Source organism: Melospiza melodia, chromosome W, assembly GCF_035770615.1.
Source record: "Melospiza melodia melodia isolate bMelMel2 chromosome W, bMelMel2.pri, whole genome shotgun sequence".
Taxonomy (NCBI): Eukaryota; Metazoa; Chordata; class Aves; order Passeriformes; family Passerellidae; genus Melospiza; species Melospiza melodia.
Genome location: NC_086225.1, coordinates 2,922,823 through 2,948,952, shown reverse-complemented (window position 1 = coordinate 2,948,952; position 26,130 = coordinate 2,922,823).

Sequence of the window (26,130 nt, the reverse complement as noted above, 5' to 3'; positions counted from 1 at the left end):
GTCCACGTCCGAGACAGAAGGGCTCCCCTGGGAACTCCGAGGACTACAAGAAACAGACCCCTGCCAAAGCTCCTCACACTTTTTCCACTGCACCAGCCGCGATCCCACGTCTAAGGTGCAATCATCAAAGAGGGCCTCCATGAGGCGGACCCCCACGAGAGACCACGCCTTCCTGGAGAACGCCTTCACAGGGTCCGAAATGAACCCCCGCTCTCTGGCCCACAGGAACAATCTCTCAAAATCACTCCAGGAAACGGAAACCTGTTTCCACTCCAGGACCTCCCTCCAGGGGTCCAAAACGAGGGAATCCTCCTCGAAACCCCTAGAGGTTGTCATCACCACAAGAACAGCAGGCAAAGCACCAAAGAGGGGGGGACAACACAACCTCACCGGCAATCCGGACTCTGTCTCTCAGCCTAGGCTGCAGTCACTTCGGCGGTCACCAGATGTCGCTATAGGACACGAAAGAACACAAGCGCACACTGCTGTTCTCAAGGTGAAGGAAAAAGGGAAGTTTATTTTCTGACTCCAACATTTATAGTTTTCCAAGAGTGACAGTGGATTGGAAGGTGACAGTGCCACCTCTCCAATGACACTGGACAGACCAACAGTCTATCAATTTTCTCCTCCTCCATAAAGGAATGCAAAACAATGAGTTATTTACAGAAAGTGTGTGAGAAAGTTTGCTACAAGAATGTCAACATCAGAAGGCTTCGAAAATCTTAAAAAACCATGGCAACAAGGTGTACAGCACTATGTAAAGTATGGGGAGATAATATATCTGCTTATATTCTTAGTTACATCAGCAGGCATATTAGTTACTCTACTAGCCAACAGCAATGACTAAAACAGGTATGGCTACAGAATTAAATCTAGGACCTGAGTAGTCTATAAGAGTCAATGAATCCACCATGGAGTCCTGCAAGTCCTATTAAAGTAATGAGAATTAATCCAAATAAATACATCTTTATTCGCACATTAAAGTTTTCATTCACACACACACAAAAAAACCCCTTATCTATTCAACTATTACATGGAAATAAAAGTGACAGGGGATTTCGCATGCCAATAACTTACTTTTCTCCAGGTGGAATCAGTATAACTGAAACAACATTTTTTGGCAACTTGTTAATTTGCTAAAAATGTAGGTAAACTCTAATTCAAATTCTGAAAATTTCAGGTCAAATGAATGCTTTCCAGTGGAAACCTGTCTTCAAGGCCAAATTTACAAAGACAGAAGAGTTGCTGCACTTGTACTAAATGTCCAGTGACTAGGATGTGCATCCAACATGTAAGAGAACATTTTGATTTCCTTTTAAGTGCCCCAAGCACTGTTGCTTAAAAATCCAGGAATTTGATGGATCTGGCTTTTAAAATTCCTTTTGCCTTTCTTATGTGTGGGTTTAATGAAGCATTCTGTGGAGACTGAAATGAAGTTTCAGGCTTACATTTTGGTCTGGAAAACAAAACAAAATACTCTCAACCAATTTCTTTTTATATTAGCATATTTTGGTTCAATGTATAACCTGCACAGGAGTAACCACTAGTCATTACTTACAGAAGTCAAGTCTACAACTTCCTCATGAGGGGAAGAGTAGGGGCAGACACTGATCTCTTCTCTCTGGTTTCCAGTGACAGGACTTGAGAGAATGGCCTGAAATTGTGTCAGGGGAGATTTAGGTTGGATATTAGGGAAAGGTTCTTCTCCCAGAGGGTGGCTGGGCACTGGAACGGGCTCCTCAGGGCAGTGGTCACCACACCAAGCCTGATAGTTCAAGATGTGTTTGGACAACACTTTTAGGCACATGCTGTGACTCTTGGAGATAGTCCTGTGCAGGGCTGGGAGTTGGCCTCAGTGATCCTTGTGGGTCCTTTCCAGCTCAGGATGTTCTGTGATTCTGTGATTATTTGAAGTAAGTACATAAATAGGGTATTGACTATCCACTAGAATATAGAAAGCAACCAAGTACCAAGTTCTTTGCCTTTCTTCCTGTATCACTGCTACCAACTTTTTCATTCCTTGTTTATATCTTTTTTCTCGATTACTAAATACTTTCCATGCCTCTTCTAGCATGACTTTGAGGTTTCTCTCTTCTGGCCCTTGAATTTTCTGAAGTTTACGTCTAATATCTCCAGCAGACTGCCCTAAAAACAAATTAACTAGCTGATTCATCTCCATCTCAGACCCCGGATCCAATGATGTATGACGACGCATATCATCCCTTTTACGCTCTAGAAACTCAGACGGAGTCTTGGAAGGCCCCTGCTTAAGGGAATATAAGGTAGACCAATTTATGGGTTTTGGTATAGCTCTTTCTACCCCTGTTGCTATCTACTCTTGATAATCTGCTATTTTCTTTACCTCTGTTAATACATTAGGATCCCATTCTGGGTCTTGGAGGGGGAAATATTGTTTTACATCTAGCTGCTTGCTCTTGCAGTAATCTTCTTCCAAAGTCCTTGCTGTCTTAAAGATCAGCCGTTTTTTTGTTTCAGTGAAAGCATCTAGTAGTAACTGGATGTCAGCCCAATCTGGATTGTGTTGCTTGATAACATATCGTAGACGTTTGGCAGTAAGTATCGGATCGATACGATAATTCTTAGGAATCTTTTCCCATGCCTCTAAATCAAGAGTGGTAAAAGGCACTTTAATCATTAATCTCTTTCCTTCTTGTCCCACTGCCTCTTGCAGAGGGGCTTGTAAAACTACTTGCCTCTTAGGTCTAGATGCAATTGGACTGTCAGGAGGGGGTTGGGTTCTAGTGGATGTGCTTTCCCAGCCTGTATCCTTTTACTTTTTGGGGAAGTCCTCTTCCTCTTCCTCTTCATCTTCAACCTCTCTTCTCTTAGGAGGAGCTTTTATCAAATCAAATGTATCTCGTTCTTGCCATTCAGAATGATAAACTTTGTCTGATCTCATACACCGTTGTCCTATACTGCATGCTGAAAAACAATGTTTGATTTGCCCTCTCTTTGCTTTGTTTTCCTTTTCAAGGGCTAACAACAGTGGGTCAGAGGGAGCTCTGAGCTCACAGTCTCTGCCATTCTTGATGATTTCTTACAACAAAAAAACATATCAGCATACGAAACCTCAGCCCATTTACCTTTCTGTCTTAAAAACAGCATTAACTGCAATAAGGTATTATAATCTAAAGTTTCAGTGAGTGGCCACTTTGTTCCGTCCTCTAACTTTTATAATGGCTACCAGCACGTGCAATATTGGATTAGATCTTTTTTATTCTCAGAGCCCTTCCTGCTGGTGACTTCCTTCCAGTGGGCTAAGATGCATTCCAAGGGGCTAGCCTGAGGAACTTCTTTGCTCTTGTTAGTTCCCATTATCTCCTTCTCCTTGTCTTATCTCGCTTCTACCAAAACCTCTCTTCACAGAGCTTCACAGTCGTTTCATGGTTTTCCTCCCACACACAACTCCAGGTAGCAGGTATCAGATGTGATCTCCCACACACAAGCTTTAAGATCTTAGGTTCTGAATCAGCTTGATCAGGAAACTTCAATTTACACTCGAGGCACGTGCCCTGATGCCTATTAGAACATCAATACCAGCATCTCTCACAAACTCTGCACTGCAATAGTACCCACGCAGGGTGCCAGTCTCTCAATGCACCAAAGGCTCTCCAGAATTGCCCGCAGAGGCAGGCTATTCTGTTTATCACGGGGAACTCTAAATCCTCTACGGCAGGTTGTTCCCAGTCCAGACTTATTATAGTACCAGCTGAAGTCTGATAAAGCCCCTCTAAATGAACTTGTTCCTCTCCTCTATCTAATAATTCACAGGATTCACAATGTCTCAGGGGTCGAGTCTAAACCACTGGGGCAGAGGAACTCCTTGAGTTCATCTAGCCACAGTAAAAGTGTGCACAGTCTACACAAATCACCAACTTTACACAATAAATGTCCTCACCTACACTTCTCTACTTGCTCCACTTCTCTGCCAGGCGCTCCCTGCTCCCACAGCCTGCCCCAGCGGGTGCCTCAGGCCTCACTCGTCTGCTTCAGTCGTGGGTAGAAAGCCCTTCGCACTGTAGGTATACTCACTTGCTCGCTCTCTTTTCTACACTACGCACTCGCACAATTACAAACACACTAACATTAACCACACAATGCATTAACCATACAATGATACAATGTCCAGACACCACACACACATGGGTTCGCTCAACTCACTCCCAGAGTTGCTAGTGGTCGCTTTATCGAACAGTGAACCCCCATCTTCCAGTCTGTCTGCAGGCACAGGAACGAGGCTGAGCACTCAGACGTCTCTGAGTGACTTATTCAGCCGTCCTATCTCTGTCTCCCCCTGGGGCCCCTCAATACATATTATATCCTCCGCACACTAGCAGGTCCTTGTCTGTCTCCGCAGGAGGCAAGCCGAGACAAGTGGAGCTCCTCCAGGAAAATTCTGGGGCACGCCTCAGGAGGTCCATCTTCTCGTCTGCCCCTGAGAGGACAGAGACGGTGTCCTAGCTGGCTTGCCAAAATGTTTTGCAAAAACAAACTCCACAACTTTGTGAAAGTTGTAAAGCCGGTATGTTTATTGCAACGCTAGAGACATGTAGAGATTCTTCTTTTTAAAAGACATGCACACTTCTAAGAACTCCATTTTTTTATCCCACTCTCAAATCCATATGCATGCAATTTCACAATAAGTTCATACATATTCATTTTACAAATTTCACGTGACATTTGCCGCTAATTCTTCTTTATCAGAAAGAATTCTTAGGTCAAGTTGACCTGCTTTCGTAGCAGTTTCTCTTTCTCTCCGTCTCCTGCCCCTTATCTCTGTCCTTCAGCTGAATCACTTTCTCTGAGCATAGGCTTTTTACGAGAACAGGCAGTCAGACTAAACAGCTATGTTTTCAAACTACATACTTAAAGATGCACATTTCACCTAAATCAAAATACATTTCTGCTCTGAAAATTTTCTACTCTGTCTCACCATGTACATCCATGATGTGGTGAAAACTTGTACTACTTAAGCCACAAGAATACGCTTCTGCTTTAGCAATAATGAAGCAAGATGACAGGGAGGAGACGGTGCTTCATATGGCAAAGAAGCTCCGAGCTTATGCAGATGCTATGCATGGTCCAACACATGCAAAAATCGCAGCTTTAGAAACACGTATGCAGAAATTAGAAGATAAGAAAGAGGAGAATCACAAGAAACTCAGGAAAGATATTAAAGAGGATCTTCTCCAAATCTCAGCAATACAGATCAGAAGTTCTGGTACCAAACACAGATGTCCCCCAGACAGGGAGAGAAGGTACCCCCCCACAAGCTGAGCTGTAGTTCTTCCTGCCTGATTGTGGAGAAAACATGAGGAGACGAGATAGAAAATCTACTACTGCTCTAGCACACCGGGTGGATGAATTGAAAGACAGCAAAACTCAGAGAAGAAGCTCCACTAAAAACGGAGCAGCTCCAATTGCCCATAGCTGAACTGCCAAGTATGATGATGATGACAACATATGCAATCCCCTTAAAAGAACCTCCAAGACATATGTCAAGGAATAAAAGGATAACCAGGTTTAGAGGGGCCCTGCCTCTAGTCAGGTACAGGCTAAAGAAAACTGTGGTTTTTAGACTGTGTAGATTCACTGGCCTAGCACATCAGAACCACAAAAATATGAAACCCTAGTCAACAGTAGTGCGCAGAGTACATCAATCCCGTCAAGACATGTAGGGGCAGAATCTGTTTCTATTGCTGTCGTGACAAGGGGATCACAAGATTTTACTTTGGTGGAAGCTGATGTGAGCCTAACTAGAAATGAGAAGAAAAACCACTCTATTGTAACTAGCCCAGAAGCCCCATGCATTTTAAGCATAGACTTCCTCCAAAGCGGGTAGTTCAAAGACCCAAAGAGACTCAAGTGAGCATTTGAGATAGCCGCTGTAGAGACAGGGTTTCAAGCAGTTGAACATATTGCCTAGACTATCAGAGGAGCTATCTGCAGTAAGACTCCTGAAAATAGAAAAACAAGTACCAATTGCCGCCTCAACAGTGCACCGCCAAGAGTACAAAACAACTCAAAATGCTGTGATTTGCATCCATAAGATGATTCGTGAGCTAGAGAGCCAAAGGGTAGTCAGCAAAACCCACTCACCCTTCAACAGCCCCATTTAGCCTGTGCACAAATCTGACAGAGAATAGAGATTGACTGTAAACTATCATGACTTGAATGAAGTGACTCCACCACTTAATGCTGCTGTGCCAGACATGTTGGAGCTCCGGTATGAGCTAGAGTCCAAGGCAGCAAAGTAGTATGCCACTGTTGACATTACCAATGCATTTTTCTCCATTCCTCTGGGAGCAGAATGCAGGCCTCAGTTTGCCTTCATGTAAAAGAGTGTGCAGTACACCTAGAACCAACCGCCCCAGGGGTGGAAGCACAGTCCCACCATCTGCCATGGACTGATTCAGACTGCACTAGAAAAAGGTGAAGCTCCAGAACATCTGCAGTACATCAATGACATCACTGTGTGTGGGAACACAGCAGCAGAAGTGTTTGAGAAAAGAGAAAAAATCATCCAAATTCTCCTGAAAGCTAGTTTTGCCATCAAAAAGAGCAAAGTTAAAAGACCTAGTTCCTAAGAATAAAGTGGCAAGATGGACAGCATCAGATTCCCACTGATGTCATCAACAAGATCACAGCCATGTCTCCACCAACCAACAAAAAGGAAACACAAGCTTTCCTAGGCACCATAGGCTTTTAGAAAATACATATTCCTAAGTACAGCCAAATTGTGAGCCCTCTCTACTTAGTCACCCTCAAAAAGAACACTTTCCAGTGGAGCCCTGAACAGCAACAAGCCTTTGCCCTGATTAAGCAGGAGGTTGCTCATGTAGTAGCCCTTAGCCCTGTCAAGACAAAACTAGATGTGAAGAACATGCTCTAAACTGCAGCCGGGAGCCATGGTCTATCTTGGAGCCTTTGGCAGAAGGTGCCTAGTAAAACTCGAGTTCGACCACTAAGATTTTAGAGTCAAAGTTACAGAGAGTCTGAAGCCAACTACACCCCAATGGAGAAAGAAATTTTAGCAGCCTATAAAAGAGTCCAAACCACCTCAAAAGTAATAAGCACTAAGGTACAACTCAACTCCGCCTGGCACCCTGACTACCAATGCTGGCATGGATGTTCAAAGCAAAAGTTCCCTCTACCCACCATGCCACCAATGCCACATGGAGCAAGTATATTGCCTTCATCACACAGCGTGCCTGTATTGGAAAACTGAATCACCCTAGAATTATAAAGATAATTACAAATTAGCCTGTAGGTGAAAACTTTAGTTTCATAGATGAAGAGGAACAAGAGCAAGTGACGTGCTGAAGAAGCTCCAACATAAAACCAACTGCCAGCAGAAGAAACACAATACACTCTTTTTACTGATAGTTCTTGTTGCATTGTAGAGATAAAACAAAAGTAGAAAGCAGCTATATAGGACCCTACATGACAAGTTGCAAAAGCAACTGAAAGAGAAGGTAGATCAAGCCAACTTGCTGAACTCACAGCTGTTCAACTAGCCCTAAACATTGCTGAAAGAGAGAAGCGGCCAAAGCTCTACCACTACAGTAATTCATTGATGGTAGCCAATGCTCTGTAGAGATAGTTAGAGAAGTAGAAAAAAGCTAATTATCAACATAGAATAAAACCAATTTAGGCTGCTGAAAAGTGGAAAGACATCACTACTAAAGTAGAGAAACTACCTGCGAAAGTTCACCATATAAATGCCCATATCCCCAAGAGTAGAGCCAATGAGGATCACCAAAATAACAAGCAAGTAAATCAGGCTACAAAGATAGAAGTATCAAAGATGGACTTAGATTAGCAACACAAGAGAGAGTTGTTCCTAGCTCGATAGTCTCATGATGCCTCAAGTCATCAGAGTAGAGATGCTACCTATAAGTAGTCACGAGACCAAAGAGTAGATCTAATCATAGACAATATTTCTCAGGTTATCCATGACGGTAAGATGTGTGCTGCCATCAAGCAAGCCAAGCAGGTGAAACCCCTATAATATAGTGGACAGTAGTCCAACCATAAGTATGGGGAGGCCTGGCAGATTGTAATGGTTTTGCATGGGAGATATTTAGGGAAGTGATGCACAGCTTTCAGTCACTAGAAAGCTGGACACACCTCTGTGAAAAACACATGTTAAGGACGAAAGAAACCCGGGAACTTCCTCTTTTCCTTCCGGCCTGGGAACAGGTAACAAGGCCAGCCCGGCCCCTGTCTTGGCTGGGCTGGGCCAGGCAGGCTCTGCCCCTTTCTGGGGAGCATGTCAGGCCCCATCTTGGCCAGGCCAGGCCCCAGCAGCTGCCAGGGAGGAAGGCAGGGAGGCTGCAGAGGGCCCTGGCCGAAGCAGGGCCAGGTCATGGCTGTTAACATCTTGCTGCCAGGTCCCCTCCCCTCAGCGCGGCCACTGCACAAGATCATGCGTCTGAGACCAGAAACAGCCCTGCAGCCTGTGCAGAGGGGGCCTGCAGTTGGAGTTGGATGCAGAGAAAACCAAAGGCCAGTCATTCAGCTGATCCTGACACAGTCCCAGCCGCAGTTCCCGCTGCAAGCACCAAGTGACCATCAGCAGGCCCTGGGTGAGATGTGAACTCTTTCAGTGCTTCAATCCTCCCTCAAGTGAGAGAAAGGAATAAGATGCAAGCATGTAAAGGAACAGCATGAAGACATCAAGGTCAGTGAAGAAGTCAAGTCCCAGGTGGGAGGGATGAGGAGATGCCTTGATCTTGGGGCTGAAATCCTCTTGAAGAGCTGTGGAGAAAATACTCTGTTTCTCTGTAACACAAGAAAGCCATGGGGAGATGAAGGGTTAATTAATATCAAGTAAAGGCCTCTGTTGCAGTTGGTGTTTATTTCATTAAATTGTTGTTAAATGGTTCATTCTGTTATCCCCCCATGTTTTCCCCAAGTTGGTTTTTCCCTAAGTTGTACCTTCCCTTAAAGCTGTCCCTCAAGCTATTCCCCTCCTTTTGTTCTAGTCCCTTCCCTGCCTGTCAAGGCAACCCTGCCCCTCTTTCCCGGCCTGTCAAGGTGATTCTACCCCTTTTTCCTGAATGTTCCCTGCCACTCACCCCCTGGGCCAATCCTTGATTGAAACACTCACTTGGAAATCCCCTAATCCATGATGCCCCATTGGCCCATGAGACCTTTCCCTCTTCTTCCCCTATCCTGATTGGTCCCACAGTGTTGATGTAATCCCCTTGCTCCACCCTTGAAATCCCCTTGGTTGATTTTCTGTATCCACCCCCAAGTTTGTAGCTGTATTTAACCCCTTGCACTGAGGTGCTTGGGGCTCTTCTGCCTTACCCCCTTCACCTGGAAAAAACTTTCCCTGTGGAACCTCAAGACAAAGAGCCTTCTCCTTCACCTGGTCCCTGCTGTGGTTCTAACAGCGTGCACTGTAGAGCTTGCAGCTCTTCAGGTTCAGCTGTGGGCAAACCCCAATCCCCAGCTGTTTCCCAATCCTGTAGAGGTTAGTGGAATGTACAGAGCTAGCCTGGGTTCCGGTGGGCTTCAGCAGGCCTCCATGCCAAAGTAAGCAGATATTAAAGTAGCTGTGATCCTATGAGAAGTTTGAACAGAGAAAGAGAATAGTACTGTGCCCCCAGGAGAGAAGAAGACCTCTGTTCCCAGAAATGAATATGATTATAGAGATAGATGAGAACTTTTGCCTTTGAACAGCTCATCTTTAAAACAGTACCCCATAAGTTGACATGGCCCATAAACACAGCTGTGGGAAAAGCTTGTGGAAAATGGGAGGGACTTCATGATTGCGGATTTCCCCAGGTGGCTGCTATTCATGAGAGAGCCACAAGAGAACTGTTTTTTTTTCTTTTGGAGAAGTCTCCATAACATTAACAAGAGGGACTTCTCTCTCTAAATGAACTAAAGAAAGACTATTCTAGAGGTGGTAAACTGACTGAAATTTCAGGTTTTGTTTCTTTACATTGTCAATGGGAAGAAAAGGTTGTGGGGGGAGGAGAAGTGTTCTGAAGGTTTTGTTGTGATTCCTATTACTCTTAGTTACTGTTAATAAATTTTTCTTTATACACTTTTAAAATTTTCAGCCTGCTTTGCCTTTCTCCTAATCCTATCTCACAGCAGGAAGTGAGTGCATTGGTGATTGGCCAGCACCGAACCCACCACATTCTTTGGTGATTGGCCAGGAAATCTCATAATTGGCGAAATCTCAAATTGGCAAACCAAAACCACTACACAGATTGACTACATCACACTGCCCCAGACATGCCAAGATATGCACTACATGCTCACAATATTAGAAACCACCACAAGATGGTGAGAAACCTACCCTATGCCTCACGCTACAGCCTGTAACACCATCTTAAGTCGTAAAAAGCAAATCCTTTGGAGGCATGGTACCCCTGAGAAAATTGGGTCAGACAATGGGATTCATTTCAAGAACAGCCTTATCAACACCTATGCTGAAGTATAGCATTGAGTAGGCGCACCATATTCCCTATCATGCACCAACTGCAGGCAAAATAGAAAGGTACAATAGACTGTTAAAAACCACCTTGAAAACATTGGGTGGGGGATCTTTCAAAAATTGAGAGCAGCACCTAGCAAAGGCCACCAAATTAGTTAACACCCAATGTTCCACCAACTGAACAAGCCCTGCCCAATCTGAGCCCCTGCATACAGTAGACAGAGGCCGAGTCTCAATAGTGCATGTCAGAAGTTTATTAGAAAAAACAACTTAGATCAATTCTACCTTGAATACAGACAAACCCATTTGTGAGGTTGTCTTTGCTCAGAGACCAAGTTGCACATAGTAGATAATGCAGAAAGATAAAACAACACAATGTGTACCTCAGAAAGATCTGATTATTGAGTGAGAACCATATGTAAATATCACTGTTTGCTGAATGTTACTGCCATTGTCTATATATAGCTGTATTTTATATATATATATGTATGTATGTATAATGTATGTGTTTGTAGAGTTAGAATATACATTAGCTTTAGTAGTAAGCTGACGATATAGGGATAAGGGGGGAATATTCTGAGTTGGCTATATGATGCTTGTATCCCCAATCATCTGTTCTGTTTATGCTAGATAATAAGTTTTGCACCTTTAAGACTAGTTCCGAGAGTGAGGGGGGAGAGAGAAGAAGTGCAGATTTTGTTATCAGAAACTGCGCTTCCTCCCCCACATCCTTCTCCTAGACTGTGTTGTCTGCAGCACAGACAGACAGTGAGAGAGAGCTCTCCTTTGCTTTTAGTTAGTTTTTTAGCTAGCTGAGGCAGAGAAGTTCCCTAGACTGTAGTTTTCCTTTTTCTTAGAGCTATTTAAACCTGCTCTAGACTAAAAACCCAGAAGACTACCAAGTGTTCACACCTGTAGCCCACCAGGCCAGACCTGAGGTTCGGCATTTGCAATGCTAGAGAGACTGATAACAGACTAAGACAAGTTGCAACCCATGAAAAAGACTTACTGAGTTTGTCCTGGATTGCAAGGCAATGTGTGTATTCTATTTGCCATCTGTTAGAAGTGTGGCAATTATCTTCTGTTAATTGGGCAGTTCTCTTTATCTCTTCCACAAACCAATCCTCCCTCCAGGGAGACATCTGCCGTTAATGGGCTATTGAGTGTCACTGCATGACTGATACAAAATGCATCATCCCATTGTGAGATGCTCCACCCAGAGGGAGGAACCAAGCATTCCTAACTGGATATAATCTAAGATTTTGGGACACCAGAACAGCTTTTCCACTGGATTCGCAGAGGAACAGCTGCCTTTTCCACTGGATCTTCAGAGGAAGACTATACCCTTCTACAGGATCACTGCTCCAACAGAACCACATCTGCCACTCCAGGCGGACTGCAGCCATCATTCCAATTGGACTGCTGCCAACACCCTGACCAACAGGGTGTCAGGTCATATTCTGACTCTGTCAGTGTTGTTTTGTATTACTACATTGTTGTTTTTTTTTTTTAATTTATTTTCTTCCCCAATAAAGAACTGTTATTCCTGCTCCCTTATCTTTGCCTGAGAGCCCCCCTTAATTTCAAATTTATAACAATTTGGAGGGAGGGGGTTTGCAATTGCCAGTTCAGGGGACGCTCCTGCCTTCCCTAGCAGACGCCTGTCTTTTCAAACCAAGACAGTAATCTCTTCAGATTGGCAAGAAGTTTTATTGTTTAATATTGTTCATTTTTTTGTGCTAGTGAATGCTTTGCCTGTTAAATAAACAGGGTTTTTTTTCCACTTTTCTCCAAATAAATCTTTTCCCAAACCAATTAGAAGAGGGGCCACTTGAATTTAGTTTCTAGAAGAACCCCTTTAGAAGTTTTCTCCCAATTTTGCCCTAAACCAAAACAAATACAACCTCCAAAGCAGTCTACTGAGACTAGGATGGACAACCAACAGACCATACACATTTTGAACAGCTCCCACTAACTCTGTTAACCTTCTATAAATCATCACCGCCAAGTACAGCAATAGAGAATGCCTGATACATATCCCTGCTCTATAAAAGTTACATGCCAGGGACAAAATTGCCATTATCTGTGGATAGGCAAATATGCCTATAGACTAGAGAGACATTATTACATCAAACCACATGGTGACTACTGACTGCTGTACCCCAATGCAAAATGTTTAAACCCAGAATTATTACTCTTTTTTTTTTCCACTTTCTCAAGCCCCATGTTAGTAGGGCAACAAGTTTTTGTCTTGGTTTGAGACAAATTAGGAGGAAACATCTGTGGTAATCACATATCCTCTAAACAGAGAGAGACATAGCTCTCCCAGGATTTTCCTGGGAAGCTGTGAAAAGCTGTGAGAAAGCTCAGAGAAAAGAATGAGAAACAATTCTTATCTTCTCTTGCTGCACCTGTTGTTGTGCACATGTGGAATGTGTTATAGAGATTTGTTTACCAAAGGGTGATTTCTTAATTGGCCACTGGTGATGGTGCTTGGATTTGATTGACCAGTCTGGTCAAAGCTGTATCAGACTGTTTGCAAGGGTGATGAGTTTTTTCTTATTAGTATAATATAGTATAATAATAAAGCGATTGATCAGCCTTCTGGAATCATGGAGTCAATGCTAATTATTCCCCGTTCAGGGGCTTGCTGCTATGATAAAAATCCTGAAAGGGTGTCTCCTCTAAATAGAGGTAGGTTTCAGCAGCTTCTCCCCCACAGGTCTGAAAGGAATTTCTTGGAGGAAAGTGAAAAAACCCTGTTTATTTAACAAGCAGAGTGCACGCAGGCACAGGAAAAAAAAAATGAATCATGTTAGATAATAAACCTTTTCATTGTGGAGAAAGCTGGTGGATTTTTAGAGTCCTGCTCAGCTTCTCCCAATGTCCGGAGCCAGGATGCGGCATTCCTGAAGCCTCCCCCTGATGGACAGCTGTGTGGGGGTCACAGAGATGGTCTGGTTTTTCAGACCAGAGCAAAGCCAAACAGTTCCAGAAGAAGAAGCCACAGTCCTGGGAAAACTTCTTGCCTCAGCTCACAAACAAGAAGCTAACTAAAAGTAATGACACAACTCTCCCATCCACACAGTAGAGAGAACTGGGGGAGTCTGAGAACTGAACACAAACTGCGCACCAACGAATTCCCCCAGCTTCCCCCTCTTTCAAGCTTAAAGTTACAGGACCCATGTCAGCATAAAGCAGATGATAGGGGATACAGTATCATAACATCACCCCAGGACAACATCCTTTTCAAATTGTGGGGCCTACAACTGCACACAGTACTCAGTACTTCATTAATCTCAAGTATTTCCTTTTAAAGCCATTATTATTCAAGCACTTCCAGCTGTTATTTAAAGATCTTCCTTAAAAAATTGATTTATGTTGGATAAATGCTATTGAGAAGTACTGTGAACAGTGACTAGGATAATGGACTGGCAGGTCTCGGGACTTCTGCTGGTCAGAGTGACCCCGAGATGCGTTAGAAAGTCTCTTTTCCCAGCCTGGCAGTCAAAGAAGGAGTCAGAACTCTTCAGTTCTCATTCTCAAGGTTGTTTATTGTTTCTTATCTATAAAATTCTTTCTCTGGCTTTCCGAGGTCCGTTCAGCAGGTCAGACAGAGGCACACTGACGCCCTCAGGGCACTGTTATCTTTTTATACTAAAAACTACGTGTACATTGTTTACCATAACTTCCTAATACCTATCACCTATGTTAGACAGTGAGCTTCTACTCTAAACCAATCTAAAAATGCCAACATCACAGCAGAAGATGGAGGCTAAGAAGAAGAAGGAGAAAGGCTGGACACGCACAGATTCTTCCATCTTGCTCCTTGAACCCCCATTCTAAAAACTCTAAAAATCTATTTTTCACCTTGTGACAAACTAATTATTATTCTACTTAGACTTTTGTGGCTTGCAGATCTTCATATAAGGTTGGTAATTTTTTCTATGGGTCATAATCAAAGTTACAGGCCTCTTGGGCTCTGTGCCAAAAAGTCTCTGAGCCCTTTGGCAGGGGTTCAGGCAATCCAGGACAGCCAGAGGGATGTCCTGAATTCCAACAGACAGCAAGTGACCAGAAGTCAAATCTAAGCTATCCCAGGCACTGTTTTGGTTCATTAACACAGCTACAACATTTCAGTGTCTCTTTTCCTCCCTCCTTTGCAGACTAAGCCTCCTGGCTCATTGCCATATTTTGATACAATCTTGGTTCAGGTTCTTCACCCAGCCAATTCTCTCCTGCTAGAATAATAAAGACATAGGTTCAGAACAAAAAAAAAAAATACCCCACCCAAATGTTAGTTATGTCTTACCACAAATCCTACTGTCACAGCATCAAAGAAGAAACAAACCTATAATTGCCTTTCACTGAACCTTATGCAAAGAAGTCCTCCTCCACAACACCACATGGGCTTTGAGAGAAAAGGATGAGGCAGAGGATGTCTCTTCATGAACCTCATGGTCAGAATTTACTCTGTTAAAAATCCATCCTATAGCCTAGCACATTTTCAGGCAGCCTGAAGTATATACGTTAAGGTCCTGCATCTCTTCAAAGACTCCAGGGACTTTAATCTCTTCCCAAGTACTTGAGTAACTTGGAATCACTCCAAATACACTGTAAATGCCCCTGTGATTGTTCCAAAAAACTTAAGGGAAAATATTGCACAGCTCAGTCGTGAATAAAATGGCACAGCTGCTTGTAGCTCAAGTGAAAAGAATTCTGTCTTGGTTTAAGACAATTTATGGGGTGGACACTCCAAAATGAGTTACCTCCCCCTTTAGTTTTAATCACTTCCCTTTGAGAGATGAATATGAGAAGATATAAGTGGAAAAAAATAACAGTTTACTAAAAAATGAAACAGCAACAAGCAAAAAAACCAGTAAACAATCAATAGATACAAAGGTGCTGAATCCTGTGGACTCCCCAGGAGCAAAGAAAACAAGATGGAGAAGCCCCTCCTCCAAAATGGCAGCCTCTGTAGCCAATCACATGGTCCAGGGGACAAAGACAAGATGATGGAGAAGCCCCTTTCTCCCGACCGCATAGTGGGGAGAGAGAACAAAGGGAAAAAACCAACACAGCAACTGAACCTCCACAATTACAAAATTCTCTCTTTCCCCAAACAACAACCAACAGGGAACAAGGACAAAACAACAGAAACCTGGAGAACTTTTCTTGTCCAAAAACAATCAAATGCTGCCGAGCTGTTTGCTCTATGCCACCTGATAGGGTCTCTCCTGTCTGCAGCAGGTCTGTCAACAGTGGCAGCTGGAACTTGTGGAGGGACTTGAATGACTCCTCAGCAAAGGCAGCAGGCACTGGGGCAGCTACTGGAACTCACAAAGAGAGAGCGAGCAGTTCCACTTCTCCCAGCATGATTGCCCTGACTGACAGCAGTGGAGGGAAAAAAAAGGTCTGAAGAAATCCTCCCTGGCCCAGAGACAGGTGTAGCAGGACATCTCACCCTCCACAAGAGCTTACTTATTGTTTGTTAATTGGTCAGGTAACTCAGGACAAGCTGTCTTGTAGTGAGTTATTTTGTTGCCATAGGATTATCATGGGTCTGGCATCTCCCAACTGCCAATAAACATGTTACTGTTGAAGTGAGGTCTGACAAGATAAGCTGGATTTCTGACTGACAGATGCCTCGCTCTACAACTATAAAAGCCAAAACAAACTTTCACAAAGCAGAAATCTTCTATACATTTTCCTGGAAATGTGTGGAGCTTCTCCCATAAGTACGGATGCCTGCTTTGCAGTTACTCCCCAGGGGTTAAGTGAAGGAGTCTTTGTACCTTATTATAATTTTGGTGATGTGGCAGGACTTTCCCCCTACCACAGAAGAGCTTATCTGTTCTGCCTATCAGCTGGTGTGATAGCTCCAGGCATCTTCCCCCTCACATGAATTGGTGAGACAACGCTGGCCCGACATCTGCCAGGTAGTGAATTATCTCTGGTGCCAGAGAGGTAGAATCTTCAGCTGACAATAAACATCTGGCCTTGAGAACAAGATGTAGGTAGATAAGCTGCTGGAATTTCTGACTGACAGACTTTACAAACTATAAAAGCTACACAATTTTTGGGAAAAAAAACCCCAAATTTTCAAAAAACAAATTAAATTTCACCAACTTCTTGCTCCTAGGCTGCAGAAGGGCAGTGGGCACAAACTTTCACAAAGTCAGAAGTCTTCTTCACACCAGTGGGTAGGGCTTTCCCCTAAAGTTTGGATGCAAACATTGTAGTTACTTTCCCAGGAATTGAGTGAAAGGGCTCTATGTGTATTCTATCACCAATTGAGTGGTAAGTCACATTGACTCCTAATTTATACTATTTCTTCACTAACTATAAACAGGTACATCTATCATGCACTGTATTTGCATCTACTAGTAGTTTTTTGTTTATCCTGTGTAGTAAGTCTGTTTAAAGACTTCTGCCTGTTAATCTTGTGCCTATTCAATAAATAATTCATATTATAATAGACCTAATCAGATATTCTTAAGAACTTGGGAGCAAGAGCCATTTGGGGTGCAGGCTGCCTCAAACAGAGCTACTGCCAGTGTCTTGGAGTGATTTTATGATGATACTCTATTCCCTAATTGTCTGCTTTATGCCCAGAAATGGCTGCTGTAGCTTTAAGGTGGGTCCAGGGGAGAGGCGGGAGCATTGGGGCTCTTGCGTGGGCTTTGTTCAAAGCCTCACTTCCGGGCATGCTTGGTGTGGTGCAGACAGATTGTTGTTTAGCTAGCTTGGTTTTTTTAGTTAGCTTAAGCAAGAAGTTTCTTTTTCCCCTTTCCCTGGCCTGGAGAGGCTGCAGCAGCAATCCTTCAGTGGCTTTTGTATTTTCTTGAACTGTTTGGCTTGGTTTTGGTCCGAGATCAGTCAACAGGAGACGGTTGGCCAGGACCACAGAGGCTGCTCCGCCTGGCCCAAGATATCGGGAAAAGCTGAACCAACAAGAGAAAGGACACCAAAATCCGCCAGCTTCATCTGCTGTGAGGAGGGGGCCAACATCAGAGGTTCAAGAGGTTCCCATCTGTTTTGCCCACGCTGCTGTGTAAACATTTTTCCCCTTCCCTAAGACAAAAGCCAGGTGCCATTTTGTTACCCCTTGCCACAGCCAGACAGTTTGTTTCCTCCCCTTGTGAGAAACAACTGCTCACTTTGAAAATTTCAAAAGGTTTATTAAACCTTGACAAAAATACAACAAAAGGACTACATAAGGAAAAATTTGCAGCGCTGGGAACTGCCCTCATGGATACCAAGTGGCTGGTTCATCTTCAAGATGGATGCTCAGTCTTTTATACCCCTGGGGGTTGCATCAGCCAGCCCTGGCCCCTCCCAAAGTCTGTCAGTTAGCTCTTCTTTGTCATTTATCGGTGGAGACTGCTTTCTTGTAACTTGATTGGAGGGTCAGGTGTTGCCATGCTGCACCCCCTTAGCAACAAGCTTTTCCATTCCAAACTGCCCCATGGAAGGGGCACATGTGCACACCTTCTCTCTACCTGTCCTAGACAACCCAGGCTGTCTGATGGCAACAATACAGAGGGGGGGGAAGGGAACTATGGGGATAACAGAGGACATCTAAACTGCAATAACAAAACTATATGTGAAAAATGCATGTATTTTATGATTGGCTTTTCGCAAATATTAAAATGAATATAATATGTGTTGTGTTAGAAAGCAATGCTGCATTAATTTTCTTAAGTACTGTGTTAAATATAGTTTTAGGGTATAAAAATTGTTAAAATAGAAACTATGCTATGTAAGATGTTTTGCTTAAAAGAAAGGACTTGCAGCGAGATAACAGCCACAGGACACCTAGTTCTTCCAGAGAAAAAGAATTTATGGCCTTCTTATCGGAAGAAACTAACTTCTTCCCGCCTCGAAGGCGCTATTAGGATTAGAGGGGAGAAGTTGATGAAGACCAGACGGAATCCTGTGTTTGAATGGAATTTATGCATCATGTATGAGGTGTATGAATATGCAACAGGCTATTGTTCTTAAGGGTTAATCCTTTGTTAACGGGTGTCCTATTTCGGGCTCCTGATGCCCAGAAAAAGGTACGCGCGGAGGTCCGTAACTCTTTGTTTTTATTGTCTCATATTGTCCTAATTCAATTTGTGCAAATTGTTATTACTCTAATTGTGTTACTATTCTTTTTAATTATTTTATTACTATTAAACTTTTAAAAAAATTAAAAACAAGTGATTGGGATTTTTCAACATTTGGTAGCAGAGGATGGTTACTAACACCTCGCTGCCGGTGCTTTGGGAGAGTCAGAGTGGGGAAGGTGCGTCCTGCCCTCTTTGGCAGCCTCGCTCTGTTTCCCCTGAAGTGACCAACAGACGCAGGTTATGATCTGTGGACAAAAGGAGACAATAAAACAAAGAGAAGGGAAAAAGGCTCCCTACAACCGCGGTAATCGGCCCCCTAAGAGTAGTAGTGCACAGGAAGAACCCGGGAAGGAAAAAGGATTGGTAAGTACTTCTCGGGGGGGCAGGTACGGGGGGGATGAAAGTGTGTGAATGAGAGGCGGGCTGGTTGTCCCAGACCTGCCAAGTGAGTGCTGGAGTCTCCCATGCTGCGTTTCCGACTTTTCGTGAGAAAAGCGGCCAGTAAAGAGATGAAGCGAGTGATAAGAGAGTGAAAGAATCCCCCGGGGTAACTGGGACTGGGTCTCAGGGAGGGGTTGGACCCCTCGGAGATAGGGAACGAGGTTTCCTAGCTCAATCCACTAGGAAACGGGACAGGAGGGGCCCTAAAACCTGCTGGGTTGAGGGATTTATATTCCAAGAGCATCCAAGAGCAGGGTTGAGCAGAATTCTGTCAGAGTGAAGATATGCCCAAGAAAACTCAGGGTGGGACAACACAGCTAGATTGGGGGATGAAAATTTTGCCCAACAGTATCTGGGGTTGGACAACACAGCTGGATTGAGGGAAAAATTTTTGCCCAACAAGATCAAGGGTTGAACAACACAGCCGGATTGAGGGATAAAAAAAAATGCCCAAGAACATCCAGGGTTGGACAACACAGCAAAACAAATTAAATGCCCAAGAGCATTTGTAGTTGTACCACACTGCTGGGTTGAGGGACAGAAAATGCCCAAGAGCATCTGGGGTTGAACAACACAGCTGGATTGAGGGAAAAATACCCAAGAGCATCTGGGGTTAGACAACATGGCAGGACTGAAGGAAAATTACCCGAGAGCATCTGGGGTTGGACAACACGGCAAGATTGAGGGAAAAATTGCCCAAGAGCATTTGGGGTTGAATAACACAGCTGGGTTGAGGGATATCCAATAGCACCAGGACTGGCCACTAACACCTAAACTTGTAATAGGTGATGTGAAAGTAAAAGGTACCTTATTGTTGTTTTGTGGTGTGTGAGAGTGAGACACTGGCCCGGGGGATCTCGAAGACAGGGTGAGGAACAACGAAGGTTTCCCGCATCTCTGCAGGCCTAGCGCTCTGCTCCTCACATCCAGACATCACTCCAGTCTCTCAACTCTTATTTGGCTCGTTGTTTTTGGGGTCTTCTCAGTACAGTGTGGTCTTGGAGTCACTTTGCATAACCCCCCCCACCTTCTCAGGTGTCTTCACTATGAGAAAGGTACAACTTAGCCTCGGGCAAGGCTCTGCTGATACAAAAGGAGAGATTAGCCTCAACGACCCGTGATTACAATAACAAAACACACAGAACTTGGGCAGGGCCAGTGATCTGGCTGCCTTTTTGAAACTTTTTCTCATAAAAAAAACATTACCGAATTTTTGTTCATAACAGTTCGCACCACCCCTCCCAGCCCCTGTGCCGGCTCCGGCACAGTCCGTCTGTCCAAGTCTGGCCGCCATGCCCGCGGCCGCTCCGCAGTTCGTGCCGGGGGTGGGGGTCTGTCCTGCCCTGTGGACCGCATTTACCCCTCTGATCGCACCGAGGGGGATCCCGTCTGTCCCATCCCCGGCTGCCTTGACTCTGTCGGCTCCCGCCGCTGCAGCCGGGGTCAGTCGGCTGCTCTGCCAAATCAGCCACCGTGAGCCATGTGGGGTCTATCCACGCTCCAGCTCGGTCCGCACCGGAACAGCCCCCCGGGCGATCCCGGCTGCAGACCCCGCCTTTAGAAGATCAAAACTCTTGAGCCGTGCCGAGTCTCCCCGTCCTGCCCTGAGCTCCGTTCCCTTGGTAACCACAGCTCCGGCTGCTTAGGGGAACTTTCTAAAAGAATCACTTTATCGAAACACTAAAAGTTCAGTTAGAAGAAAGCCCTCTCCTGATTGTTCCTAAAAATACGGGAGAAAGGCTATAGAAGATAAAAATCCAAAAAGAATGAGATAAAGAGATTGGTCTATTTCCATTAAGAGAAGTTCTCATAGGAGGAGATGGATCAGAGTTTGTATATGCTCCTTTGACTTCGTCTGAAGTTTTAAGGAATAAATAAAAGGGATATTTGGAGTGAAATAAACAGGGCCAGGAGACTTCTCTCCTTTTAATGCCTTTATTAAAAGTGATCAGCTCAGGATTGGGCAGCTCGGCGGGGCTGCAGTCTCCCGTCGTGTCTCCCAGGGCGACCCAGAGGAGGAGGAGGATATGCGCAGCTTTGTCCACTACGGGCAGAGCTGGGGAATCACGTCCTCGTAGGAGCCTTTAGGGCATGGTGATCCCATCCGATGTTGATTTGGTCTGCGTCTCGCTTCCTCCCAGACCTGGTCCGGGGGCTCTCGAAGACAGGGTGAGGAACAACGAATGTTTCCAGCATCTCTGCAGGCCCAGCACTCGGCTCCTCACATCCAGACATCACTCCAGTCTCTCAACTCTTATTTGGCTCGTTGTTTTTGGGGTTTTCTCAGTACATTTGGAGCCGTAGTACCCCACAGCATGCTGGTCCTGGAGTCACTTTGCATAACCCCACCCCTCCAGGTCTCTTCTCCTCACTGTTCGGGAAGGTCCCCACCCGTTACTGTCTCGGAGAAGGGCCATTAACTCGCCCCAGCCAGGGCTTTTACTAATACAAAAACAACCATTAACAACAACGACCCGTAATTACCATAATACAAACAGCAGCCCAGCAGTAGTGGTAACTTTTTTCTCACAGAAAAAAAACAACTGAATTTTTGTTCATAACAGGAGAATCCCATAGGCATAGCTGAACAATTAGACAAAATTTTAGGTCCAAACATTTATACTTGAGAAGAGATGTGGTTGGTAATGAAAATAATATTTTTCTCAGGAAGAAAAGCAATTAATCAGAGCAACTGAAATAAAAGCTTAAGAAAAAGATAATCTGCGGAGACCCCCAGAGAAGACAAAATGCCAACTGTACCTCCTGAGTGGGGTTAAAATAATGAGGGGAGTAAACACATGAATTGTTATCGTAATTACATAACCAAGAGAATAAATGAGACAGCATATCAAAGGCGAAATGCCAAAACAAAAGGTTTTTGAAGGGCAGCTTTTAAAGGGGAAAGAAGAAACTCCAACTAAATAGGTAAACAAACCTGAGAGAAAAAGGAAAATGGTCCTAAGTAAGCGGACGATCTGAAAATCTTTAAAGAAATGGGCACATAAAAAAAATAAAGTCATATGTTCTAATTTTTTTGGAGACAAATACCATCTGGAGCCTGTGATAACTTTAAAAGTAGGAGAACTGGAATTTGTAATAGACACAGGGGCAAAGAGAACCTGCCTGTTAAATGTTCCAAAAAGTTATAGTGTAAGCAAACATATAGTAAAAGTAACAAGAGCAAAAAGACAAAGTTTTACATTTCTAGTCATTAAAAATGTAATTGAAAAAAGAAACTAAAATTTAGGTGGGAGATGTGTTATTGGTCCCAGGGGTAGGTAGCAATTTATTGGGATGAGTCTTACAAGTGCAATTAAGAATAAGAGTTATATCAGAAAATAGGAAAATGACAGGTAGAGTTTTGAAATTAGGCCAAGAGGATGAAGGAAAAAAAATCAACAAAGAAGTTTGGGCAGAAGAAAGAAATAGGGGAAGATTAAATATCGACCCCATAAGGGTTACAATTGAGAAGAAAGAGAGAATTTGAAGTAGAGAGGTAGTTGAGAAACTCTGAGATATTAGAATGTGAAGTGATGACATCTTAGTGCTAGAAGAGAGTAGAAGTGTGAATGAAGGTTTTTGCATGAAAGGCAGAGAACTATCTTAACACATGGTTGTTAAGAGGTTATTCAATGCAGCACTGGGGTCCGGAAAAGCCTTAGCAGAACAGGCCCTGCTTGAAAGGAAAAGAGGATAAGTTGACTAGAGAAAGAAAAAGAATGTCAGGAGCACCTGGGCACGCCAAGTTTGGGGTTGTCAAGGTTGGGAGGTGTCTGACCGCTCCGTAGGAGCGGCGGGATCTCAGGGGCTGCGGCAGGGACCGATCCATAGAGGTGACTCGCGGTGGTGCTGGCAGCAGAGGACACAGGTTTGCCGGCCAGGAGCGAGCTGGCTCCGTGGTGGAACTGCTGGGCGGGCTCGCAGACTGTCGGGGTCCCGAGTCCAGGATGGCAGCGTCGACCCGGTAATTGAGCCGAAAGAGAGAGAAGGAAAGAGAAAGAGAGAGAAGAGAGAGAGGGGGCAGAAGGGACCCAGGGCAGCTCCCAGGGTCCCCATGCCCGTGGCTGCTCTCCCCTGCTCCAGCCCTGCAGCCAAGGGGCAGCAGCGGGGGAAGGGCCAAGAACAGCACTGACAGCAAGGCCCTGAAGAGAGGGGGAGGGGGACTAGCACTAAAAGTTGAAATCAAAGCAGAGATTTGATGACTCTCCAAACCTCACAAAGCAGTTTGTTTTTCTTAAGTAAGAAGTTTATTTTGGTTTTTTCTTTTGTGTGTTTTGTTTGCTGTTAACGAGAAGGTTTTGTTCCTGAAGAAGAAGGGGTGGCTGTAGAAAAAGCTTTTAGCTAAACCCAGAAAGTTTAGAAGGAAAGCGAATAGTAAAAGTTAATGCAGTATTATCTTTCTTTTATTACTATGCTATTAAGAAATCCTTTCCAGGTACTACTGAAGCAACAATCAGAATCACAGAAAGAAGGTGAATTTCATGCCAGCAGAATCAAAAGACTTGTGAAGAAATCTGAAAAATGTGATGCCGAATTTTGCCCCAAAAGGCGAGAATAACTGCTTAAGAGACTCAGCTTAAGTCAGATAAGCAGGAGGTATTTTATTACGACGCGTCGGAGAAATCACAAAATGGATTTCTGAGTTTCCCGTAACAAAACAAGCTTTTTATACAGTTTTGAATATAGGATTACATCAGATCATATACATCATCATTTCTTTGCATGCATATTCATAGGGGGTGTGGTGTAGGTGGAGCGTGGGCGGGGACACTTCTTTTGAGGATCATCTTGGTGGTCGTTCCGGTTGCCTTCATCATGGGCTAGGGTCTCCTGATGAGTCTTCCTCTTTAAACTTTTGAACTCCTCTCCTAATTTGGTCAATTCCCGGTGTACTTGGCTTGGTCTCTATGGCTTGGCAAAGTCCTTAGGGTCAGTTTGACACTGTTGGCTCTGAACATGCTTAGCCCATCGCTTCTCCTCTCGCTATCTCTTTCTTGTCATTATGTTCCATGCTTTAGCTGACTAATTGCTCTATGTGTTTCCTAATACTATACCTTCTTCAAATGCCTCACATTCTATGTTTTAACTCATTATTTCTTGAAGGCTATCTGTTTTGGGGCTTCAAATGGACTATCACATTTAAACCGGGTGATACCGAACTGACTTTCCAATGGGGACTGAGTGGTAATAGTTTGAGAAAAACCAAATGATCCAAGAAATATACAAAGAATAACACTGAATTAAGAAATAAGATAATGCTTATATCACTAGTTTTGAGCACTACCTGAATAGAACATCTCCTTGGGGGAGGAATACCTCAGATAGAAGGATCAAGGCTGTTTTTGTATTCTGACCTTAGCCTGAGAATTGTACAGGGGAGAAGGGGAATTGCCATTTTCATTAATAAACTTTATTTGATTCATTCCAATACTGGACATGCTAGCTGGGTTATAAGTAAATGCTTAAATTGTGAGAGTAATTAGTGTTGCGATTCGCAAAATTTATGCTCTTATTGCAAAAAGTGTTTAAGTACTGACTTAGTTTTGTGGATGAGAATTATTAGTGCCTGTTGAATGAGAGATACCTGAGGAACAGTAAGAGACCACAGTTAAAGAGTGTCAAAAACAATTTGCCTAGAAATTAGTTAAGAGAAAGTGACAAGAAAATAGGGGGCAAGACCAGATTGGCCTCTGTATTTCGCCACCGAGAAGATCAAATAAACCTGCTGTGGGTTGCAACCTCACGGGCATGGCAGGTGGAAGTATAAGCCATACTGGACCTCTATTATTCCTGTTTCTGGCACTCATTTGTTGTCTTTTCCCTTTCAGGATACCAGCAAGATCGTGTCACAAATGCTACAGAAAGCATCATATGGAAAGAAACCAAAGTTCCTCTTTTATTACATACACCAATGTCAACAGCCACTGTTATAACCCATCCAAATTTAGAACTTGTAGGCAAAATAGAGTAAATTATTAGATTACAAGAAACTTAAGAAGAAGTGGTAATAGATTTAGAACTGAATGTCCAAAAGGAGAGAGATGGATTTGTTTTAAATTCAATCTTGAAGATACGGTTCAAGATTTCGTAAAAAACAAATAATAAACGAAAAGGTAAAACCAGCACAGCAGTCTAACTCTGTATTGACTCCAAATTATCTGTTGAATTGCATTACAAGACTCCAAGCAGTTACAGAAATGGTAGCAAATAAGGCTGCCGAAGCATTAAAGTTAATATTAAGTCAGCTAAGCCAAACAAAAACTGTAGGGTATCAGAATAGGTTGGCTTTAGACTATTTATTGGCCAAAGAAGGGGGTGTTTGTAGAAAGTTCAATATATCAGATTGTTGAAAATTGATGACCACAGAAAAGTAATTTTAGCAAAAGCAAAAGAAATCAAAGAAGAAAAATATATATGCATATAATAACCCAGGTACCAGTCAAAAAAAAATTAGAAAACAATGTTAAAATCTAGCTGGTGGGGTAATGTATTAGAAGAAATTAAGATCTTTCATTTTGTGTTACAACTGTTTTTATATTTCTTACTTGTGTAATCCCCTGTTTTATTTTGCCAGCATAGTCCAGAAGATGCAAGTAGATAAAAAAATATTGCTCAAGCCAAATGATTTACAAAGAATAAGAGTGGGGATTGTGAAAAATGCATGTATTTTATGATTGGCTTTTCGCAAATATTAAAATGAATATAATATGTGTTGTGTTAGAAAGCAATGCTGCATTAATTTTCTTAAGTACTGTGTTAAATATAGTTTTAGGGTATAAAAATTGTTAAAATAGAAACTATGCTATGTAAGATGTTTTGTTTAAAAGAAAGGACTTGCAGCGAGATAACAGCCACAGGACACCTAGTTCTTTCAGAGAAAAAGAGTTTATGGCCTTCTTATCGGAAGAAACTAACTTCTTCCCGCCTCGAAGGCGCTATTAGGATTAGAGGGGAGAAGTTGATGAAGACCAGACAGAATCCTGTGTTTGAATGGAATTTATGCATCATGTATGAGATGTATGAATATGCAACGGGCTATTGTTCTTAAGGGTTAATCCTTTGTTAACGGGTGTCCTTTTTCGGGCTCGTGCTGCCCAG